Source organism: Chaetura pelagica, unplaced genomic scaffold (assembly GCF_000747805.2).
Source record: "Chaetura pelagica isolate M959 unplaced genomic scaffold, ChaPel_1.0 scaffold80, whole genome shotgun sequence".
Taxonomy (NCBI): domain Eukaryota; kingdom Metazoa; phylum Chordata; class Aves; order Apodiformes; family Apodidae; genus Chaetura; species Chaetura pelagica.
Genome location: NW_009951946.1, coordinates 92,813 through 102,486, shown reverse-complemented (window position 1 = coordinate 102,486; position 9,674 = coordinate 92,813).

The window sequence follows — 9,674 nt, the reverse complement described above, 5'->3', positions numbered from 1 at the left end:
AGTTGTTCCAATGTCCATCCTCAGCAATGCACCTCCTCTCACTACTTGTCCCTTTCTCAATTGTATTTGCAACCAGGTAGTAGTTTCCTCCCATTACATGTCTTAGAAGGTACATGTGGTTGGAGAGGTGATAAGATAGGAAAAGTGTTCTGCATAAAGATCAGATGGATGGATGGGTGGATGCTTCCAGTAACAGGCGCTTTCCTTTGATGTCTTCTTGATATCAACTTTTTAATCTTCTGTTACGTAACAGATTTCCTTTAGAGTTGTTTTCCTTTGGAAATTAGGACAGCAGAGAATGGAGAGATGTTAGAACAGTTTTATGAAGGATTTCCTTCAGTGCTGCTGATGGAATGAAGCAGGAAAGAGCACAAGGAACTCAGACAGTAAGTCACAACACCCAGGTTAGCACCTGCAGAGGGATAACTCTTCAAAACTGCCTTGTTGCCAGTGCTGGGATTGTCAAGGATGAGAATTTAAAGCTGAGTTAAAGACTTCATTACCTAAAAGACTCACCCTGCAGGAAGTGGAATGAAGCAGCCACAGTCAGTGAACAGAGTGAAAGAGCATCTGGCTATGGCACGAAAAGATGCTGTAATTTTTACACCAATACTGAATTTGGTCTGCCAATGGGCTGATGTGAGAATATCAAACATAGGCAAAGCAGTATGTGTTTAGATCTCTGTTATTTTACATCCATGGAGCAAAATGACATTTCAGTGATTATATTTATATGTGAAAGGAGAGGCCTTTTTGTTATCAGATAATTTCTTCAGCCTGTTCACAGAGGCAAGGCTAAGCTGTATATAGAATTGAAAAAACCAGTTCTAGCAATGGCCACGTTCATAGATCTCAGTGTTTGGGTCAGGCATCAATAGTGAATGGATGTAGTAAGGTACTGGATAGCCAGCAGAGACTGAAAGAGAACAGGATGAAGACAGACCAGCTCTTGACAGTAGATTTGTATTCCTGAGACAAAAAATGCACTATAAAGAGAAAAAAAAAGGAAGGACTACAAAGGTGTGAACATGAAGAGATTGTTAAAGCAATCGTTGAGTTCAGGAACTGCATGAAAAGCCAAAGAGAATCTAGAGAAAAATGATGGGAGAATGCCAGTTCATGCTATTGACAATCAGTAAAGCATAGATTTACACTAAACACTTGCACCTTTTTGTGCGTAAACTAAATAAACAAAGCAAGCAGCCTCATTTTTTTTTGCATAGCAAGACTTCGGAGAGAATGTTTTTTAAAAAGAGGGAGTACCAAATGCAAGTGCACAAATGGGTTGCTTATCACTGCTAAGTATAAGCAAAACTGTCATGTCACTGTCCAGAAACGTTAAACGCCTCTAGGGGGAGATTCCTTCAGGAAGTAAGAAGAAAACAAAAAATCCTGAAGCAAAGTTTGTTTGAGTAAACTGGACCCAACTAGAACATAAAAGTCAACAACAGTTGTAGCTTAATAGCCTGGAGGAGAAGGAAAATCTGAGTCACACAGCACCCTGCAGTTAATGATCAGGATCTTAATGACATCCCATTTAATTCTCCTTACTTGAAGGGATGAAAAAGCAAAGCTCAAGAATAGAGTAAATATGTGATGAAATCTGAGCCACTTTAAAAATTAAATTAATGCTTCAGCGGAAATTCATATTGGTTTTAATAAAGTTTAAGTTAAGCATCAGAACAAGGTTCAAATTATAAAAATACCTTTTCCTAAAAAAAATAGTTCATTAAATGCAGTAAACTCACAGCTACTTAATCTCATCTGTACTCAAAAGTTCTGGATAACTGATCCAGTTCAGGTCAAACTAAACTTCATGCACACCGATTTTTCTCAGGGTAAAATAATAAATAGCCTCACATACATCTGTCATACCCTACAAAGACTCAGCATGAAGTATTTGCTCTTTAAAAGCAAGCTAAATATATATACATATAAACCCCACCCAAAGATATTACCTGTTTTTTTCTTTCAGGAATACAGAGATTTTTTTCCACAAGAGGAGCTTTAGACAATTCCTTTTTTTTTTTTTTTTTTTTTTTTTTTTTTAGGGAAAGCAGGCCCTGTTTGGAAGCAGAACTGCACAACGAGGGATGCAGCACTGCAGAACAGGTGCTCCAGTTCTCTGGCTGGGGCTCTGCAGCTCAGGAGCTGCAAGGTACTTGCTCTCCACCTCTTTGTACAGCTTACCGAGAGGAAATGTCTTGAGCACTGCTCTTCAGAAACAGTCAGGGGAAAACGCCGTTTTCATCGTCCAGCCTGATGAGAGAGCTCATGGCTGCAGCCCTCCAGCTGCAGGGTGGGCATGCTGCTGAGGAGCTGCTGTCTTGTCACCATGCCTCCTGAATCTCAGGCAGAAAAAGGGATGGGCTGAAGTTATCTGCTTCACATCTGAAGTCACATGATCTCTTTCAAGAGGAGCGGCCTTTCTGCTGTGTGGAGGCAATGATTTGCATTTTAGCTGATCTAGCACACTGGAAAAAAACGTAAGGGCTGTCCAGGTATTTGGTTATCTGATGTGACTGATATGATTATGAAAGCCCTAAAGGAAATATATACTGAATTTACCATGAGGCATTATATCTGCATGTTAGCGATACGGTGTTCTCCATAACAGCCAGTCATACCCAGCTAATGGAACAAGTACAAAACAATCAAATCTTGTGCTCAGAAGCACTGCACTAAAGCCTGTGCACTTACTTTCTTCACAGGCATGCACCTGTTCTTCCCATAAATGTGTAACTGGTATTGAGTGCACTTGGTTCTCATTTCAGCTTGTCTGCTCCTTGTGAGACTATTGCGGGAAAGGGATCCAACAAGCCAAGAATGATGCAGCATTGCTCCCCTGTGCGGTCAGGAAGCCACAGCACTGGGTGCTTTGAAAGCAAACCCCACACCCTGGCAGCAGGGCCAGCAGCTCTGACTGAGTTTCTCAACATGCTGACCACGGTCTGTCAGTCACTGCACAGGTACATGGGGCAGGGCAGAGCCTGCATGCCCAAGGTGATTTGTTAGTGCCCACTGCTAGCACAGCAGCCCCTGAGGAATCCGATGCTGCTGGCAGTGTATCCATAGCATGAAGACACTGCCAGTTTGAACACATATACCATTCTTGGTAGAAGTACAATCTTGTAGTATCACCAGTACAGCCTTGAGCCTGGTCCTCAGCATCATTCCACCTCATGCTCAACACACCACCTTTTGCCCCAGTCTGCCCTTCCACCCTAGGCTAGGAAGGGGCTGCTTGCTGCTGTGCTAAGTGGTGGATCAGAGCACAGAGACACTACTGTGGGGACAGTATGGGGGCCTGTGGATCCAAAAAGGACCACAGGTTATAAAGCATGCTGTGGTAAGAGAAAGCTCCACATGGATGGGTACAAGATGGGGATCACCACGTCCCTTTTTCTGCAGCCTGTCCACATGATGGAGTTGCACCAGGACTGGATAGGGAGCAAAAGATTTCTCAGAAGAGAGACAAAGAAAGATCCTCACCCTCCTGCCACTGCCCCAAAGGTCTAATAATACTGTAACATGGTTATTTTCAGGAGATTTTTGCCATCAGACTGGTGACAGTTCTAAAGGCATCAAGCACCACTGTGAACAACAGAGTGATCAGATCTTCTTTTGGGGCAGACAACTGCCCTTCCTGTGACAGAGCGGATACGTTTATTTATGTGTAAAAGATACTTAAAGTGCTAAATAAGCAAAGATGAAGACACTCTGTGAATGCACTGGTTTGATTGACTGAGCTAGTACTTTTGGTTCTGGAGACCTAGATACAAGCTTCTACTTTCAAAGCTGTTCCTCTCCTGTGAAGCGAGACAGTAAATGGAATATGTACTAGGCATGATAATTTGTTTTGATGTTTGGTTTTCTGGCAGGATGCACTTTCCCTGATCAGAGTTGCAGTAGCTAATAATTTATGTATGATCATGCTGTTCTGCCAAAATGCATGCAAGCAAAAATACATCATAACCTCTTTCCACTGCACACTTGGGATACACACTGTGTATTAAACATTTACTGTACCTGATAAACTCATCTATCTTGGCATTTACCAAGATCTCCACACAATGAGAGGCTATAAGGTTTGTTCCAACAGCCAACAAATCTATCAGAAACATTCTATCCAAGGTGACTGGGAGAGAGATCAAACCCTTAGCTATTAGGTTTTGTGGAACATAAAGTCTCCACTGCATGTTTTCTTTTGTTGTTCATGGAAGCTGTTTGTCCTCTGTCTTAGTGGTCTGACCTGACCAAGCAACCTGATAAAGAGTCAGCCTTCTGGACCGAGCCACCTCTCCAGTTACCTGTGGGGATCACAATAACATGCAACTTGAGGAACCACAAATGTGCTTTCCAAATTAACCTTTCCTGTTCAAGTCCAAGGACATAGGCTGTACGAAGTGAGACCATTCTGCTTTCTACATAGGGCAAAGAGAACACACAAGTCCCACCAAGGTCATGCATACTACTGCTTTTTTGTTCAGCAAAATGGCCTGGTTGAGCAGGGAGATTCTGCAAGAATTCGGAGGGGGGGGGGGGGGGTGTGGTGAGGGGGGGGGGGGGGGGGGGGGGGGGGGGGAAGAGTGTATCAACTTTGGAAAAAGAGGCAGGTGAATCAGGAAGCATTTAAGGATATTGTAAGGTCATGTAGAAAGAGAATTAGAGATGCAAAAGCTCAGTTAGAACTTAATCTGGCCATTTCTGTTAAGGATAATAAAAAGTGCTTTTATAAATACATTAATAGTAAAAGGAGGGTCAGGGAAAACCTCCATTCCTTATTGGATGAGGGGGGAACACAGTCACAAAAGACAAAGAAAAGGCTGAGGTACTTAACACCTTCTTTGCCTCAGTTTTTAACAAGAGGATTGGCTATCCTCAGGGCCACTGGGCTCCTGAGCTGGTAAACAGGGATGGGGAGCAGAATACCCCTCCTGTAATCCAGGAGGAAGTAGTGACCTGCTGTGCCACTTAGATCCCAATAAGTCCATGGGTCCGGATGGGATTCATCCTAGAGTGCTGAGGGAGCTGGTGGAAGAACTGGCTAAGCTGCTCTCAATCATTTATCACCAGTCCTGGCTGACTGGGGAGGTCCCAAATGACTGGAGGTTGGCCAGTGTGAAGCCCATCCACAAGAAGGGCCAGAAGGAGGATCCAGGGAACTACAGGTCTGTCAGCCTGACCTCGGTGCCTGGCAAAGTTATGGAGCAGATCATCCTGAGTGCCATCAAGCAGCATGTAGAAGACAACCAGGGGATCAGCCAACATGGGTTTAAGAAAGGAAGATCCTGCCTGACCAATCTCATCTCCTTCTATGACTGGGTGACCCACCTAGTGGATGAGGGGAAGGCTGTGGATGTGGTCTACCTAGACTTCAGCAAAGCCTTTGACACAGTGTTCCACAGTATCCTCCTGGAAAAGCTGGCAGCCCATGGCTTGGACAGGTGCACCCTTCACTGGCTTAAAAACTGACTGGATAACTGGGCCCAGAGAGTGGTAGTGAATGGAGCTGTGCCCAGTTGGTGTCCAGTTTACCAGTAGTGTCCCCCAGGGATCAGTATTCATCTCCGTCCTATTCAATATCTTTATTGACAACTTGGGTGAGGAGATGGAGTCTACCCTTAGTAAATTTGCGGACAAAACCAAGCTGGGGGGAATGTTGATCTGCTGGAGGGTAGGAAGAAGCTGCAGAGGAACCTGGACATTGGCCTGGGTATGAGGTTCAACAAGACCAAGTGAAGTGTCCTGTACTTTGGCCACAACAACCCCATGGAGCACGACAGGCTGGGGGAAGAGTGGTTGGAGAGCACCCTTGCAGAGAGGGACCTGGGAGTACTGCTTGACAACTGTTGTACAGTCCTGGGCCCCTCACTTCAAGAAAGATACTGAGGTGCTGGAATGGGTCCAGAGGAGAGAAACAAGGCTAATGAAGGGAGTAGAGGGAAAGTCTTATAGGGAGAGGCTGAGGGAGATGGGGTTGTTCAGCCTGGAGAAGATGAGATTCAGGGGGGAAGTTATCACTCTCTACAACTACCTGAAGGAAGGTTGCAGTCAGGTGAGGTCAGGCTCTTCTCCCAGGCAACTAGTGACAGGAAAAGAGGGCATGGCCTGAAGCTGCGCCAAGCGAGGTTTAGGCTGGATATTAGGAAGCACTTCATCATGGAGAGGGTGATCAGGCATTGGCACTTCCCAGAAAAGCGGTGGAGTCACCATCCCTGGAGATGTTTAAGTACAGACTGGATGTGGCACTTAGTGCTATGGTCTAGCCAATGTGGTGGTGTTAGGTCATAGGTTGGACTTGATGATCTCAGAGGCCTTTTCCAGCTTCAATAATTCAGTGTGTTCTATGATTCATATATCACATGCACACTTAAGATGCTGGAAAGGGTTTTAACATCAACAGCCGCAACAGAAAGTAGGCAAAACAAATCCTACACGTCTAGCACAACAAGAGAAAACCCAGCACAGAACTCAGAACATCCCTTTACAAGCAGCCCTTCTTGATGTAATAGCACGTATTCTATTTTCCTGTTACTTTGGAAACATTAACCTTTTGAGCAAGCCTCCATGTAGGCATTCCACACACATATTCAAATTCTGCTTCAGACCTGTTTCTCAGAAGCACCCACTACAACGTGATGTAATCGATACTTTTCAGAAAGCCTGAAGAAAATCACAGTCAAAGTGAATGTGCTTCTTCTGAGGCCTGACCATTGTTCCCCTCCTCTTACCCTACCGAGCTCAAAGAAGTATGTGACCCAACAAGGCATTTCAAAGTACTAGCCACGGGGCAAGTCCCTGCCTGAGAGACCTGAACATCCAGTCACAAGCAGAAAGAGTAAAAAGAAATAGAAGAATTGAAGAGAGAAATACATGTCCAGAAGAATTTTAAAGTCTGGCTGAATGAGTGAGGTGACAGAAATATGTTCTGAAAAACAGAAGGAGCTTAATTTGGGTGAACAGGAAAAGAAATCTCTCCCCTGCTGACAATTCTGGGTGCAATAATGAATTAAAGACATAAAACCTGGCATCCTTAGCAAAAAGAAGACAACATCAGAAATGTGAAAGAAAGGCAGCTGTAGGGCCTCCAGACTCCTGAATGCCAAGAAACTAGACCAGAACACTGTGAAACAGTCAGGATACCTTTTGTTAAAATGAGTTCAATGTTTTAAAAAAAGAAAATTTCCCAAATTATCAGCTGAATGCAGATTATTCTGGGAAGCAATGACTAATGACCTAATTTCCACAACTCTACCTCCCTCACAAGTTAGCTTCAGGCTCCACTTAGAGCCTATAGAGATGATAGCTATCTACAGCACTCAGGTTTTGCCAAATCTTACTAAAGCAACATGAGGAAAAAGAAATTAGCACAAAAACTGCCTCATGACAGCTTGATCTGCTTTTTGGCCTGCTGAACTGTAGACTGCACAAGCAGTGCAAAACCAGGCATCTCTGGGTTAGTCAGGCTGTCCAGGTCAGGAGAGTACACAGATTTGGCTCACACACTAGTGATCAGTGTGTAAAAGGACTTTTAAAAATTATTTTTATTGTTTTTTAAAGACTGGGAACAGCCAACAACTAAGTGCAGCCATCACATGGTAGGGGGTCAACAAAGTTTATGACAATTTTGTTTACCTCTATTTTCATTTTATCTGTATGAAATTTTCTACCTTGTAACAGTAACATCTGCTGCTTCAGCAAAATATTATGAATTGCAAGAGTCAAGGCAACTATAGTATTTAGCTACAAACAATACACCATTTTGCTGAAAATTAACAAACTCGTATTTTATCTTCCAAGTAATAGTTTCTGTTTGTAACTTTTAACCACAGTCCTGTAAACACTGTACAGGTGACTTCCAGAGGAGGGCCACAAAAATGCAACATCTCTCCTAAGGACATCAGGGGCACCAAGAGCACCAAGAAAAGCTTCTATAGCTTCTACGTTGGTGGTAAGAGGAAGACTAGGGAAAAGGTGGGCCCTCTCCAGAAGGAAATGGAAGACCAGGTTACCTGGGATCTGGAGAAGGCTGAGGTACTCAATTACTCTTTTGCCTAAGTCTTCACTGGCAAGTGCTCAAGCCACACTGCCAAGTCACAGAAGGTAAAGGCAGGGACTGGGAGAATGAAAAACCACGCATGGTAGGGTTATATCAGGTTCAAGAGCATCTAAGGAACCTGAAGGTGCAACAAGTCTGTGGGACCTGATGAGCTACATCTATGCATCCTGAGGGAACTGGCAGATGATGTTGCTAAGCCACTATCCATTATATCTGAGAAATTTGACAGTCCAGTGATGTTCTCACTGCCTGGAAAAGGGGAAACATAACCCCATTTTCAGAAAGGGAAAAAAAGGGAGACCTGCATAACTACAGGGGAGTCAGCCTCACCTCTGTGCCCAACAAGATCATAGAGCAGAGATCCTCATGAAGGCTCTGCTAAGACACATGGAGAATATGCAGGTGGTTGGTGATAGCCAATATGGCTTCACTAAGGGCAAACTGTGACTTTCTGTGTCAGAGCTACAATGTTGGTGGATAAGGGAAGAGCAACTGATGCCATCTACCTGGACTTACCCTGTCCCGCATGACACCTTTGCACCTGAACTGTTGAGCCGTGAACTTGACAGATGGACCACTCGGTGCATAAGAAATCAAGTGCACCCTCAGCAAGTTTGCTAACAGCTCCAAGGTGTGTCGTGTGCTTGACACGCTGGAGGGAAGGGAGGCCACCCAGAGGGACCTTGACAGGCTGGAGAGGTGAGCCCATGCCAGCCTCACAAAGTTCAACAAGGCCAAGCGCTGGGTCCTGCACCTGGGTGAGTGCAACCCCAAGCACAGATACAGGCTGGGGGGAGAATGGATTGAGAACCTCCCCGAAGAGAAAGGCTTGGGGTGTGGGTTGATTACACGAGCTGGCAACGTGTGCCTGCAGCCCAGAAAGCCAACCATGTCCTGGGCTGCATCAAGAGAAGCGGGGCAAACAGGTCGATGGAGGCGACTCTCCCCCTGTACTCGGCTCTCGTGAGACCCCAGCTGGAGTGCTGTGTCCAGTTCTGGAGCCCCCGGCACAAGAAAGGCACGGAGCTGTTGGAAGGAGTCCAGAGGAGGGTCACAAAGATGACCAGAGGGCTGGAGCACCTCTCCTGTGAATACGGGCTGAGAGAGCTGGGGCTGTTCAGCCTGGGGAAGAGAAGGCTCTGGGGACACCTCAGGGCAGCCTTCTCAGTACTCAGACGGGGCCTACAGGAAAGCTGGGGAGGGGCTGCTAACGAGGGCATGTAACAAGGGGCAGTGGTTTTAAACTGAAAGAGGATAGATTTAGATTAGGTATTAGGAAGAAATTCTTTGTGTGAGGGCGGTGAGGGCCCAGGCTGCCCAGGGGAGCTGTGGCCGCCCCTCCCTGGCAGTGCTCAAGGCCAGGCTGGACGGGGCTCTGGTGGGAGGTGTCCCTGCCCGGGCAGGGGGCTGGAATAGGTGACCTTTAAAGGTCCCTGCCAACCCAAACCATTCTGTGACTGACTCTGTGACCCTACAGGCCGCTCCCTTTAGGACGCCAGGACTTGGTACGACGAAAACGAGGGTGACGCGAACAGGGCAACAAACAGGCCCCGATTGCAGGGGAAGGTCGGGCCCTTCGCCCGCAGGCCTCGCTGCGCTGCCGCGAGCGCGG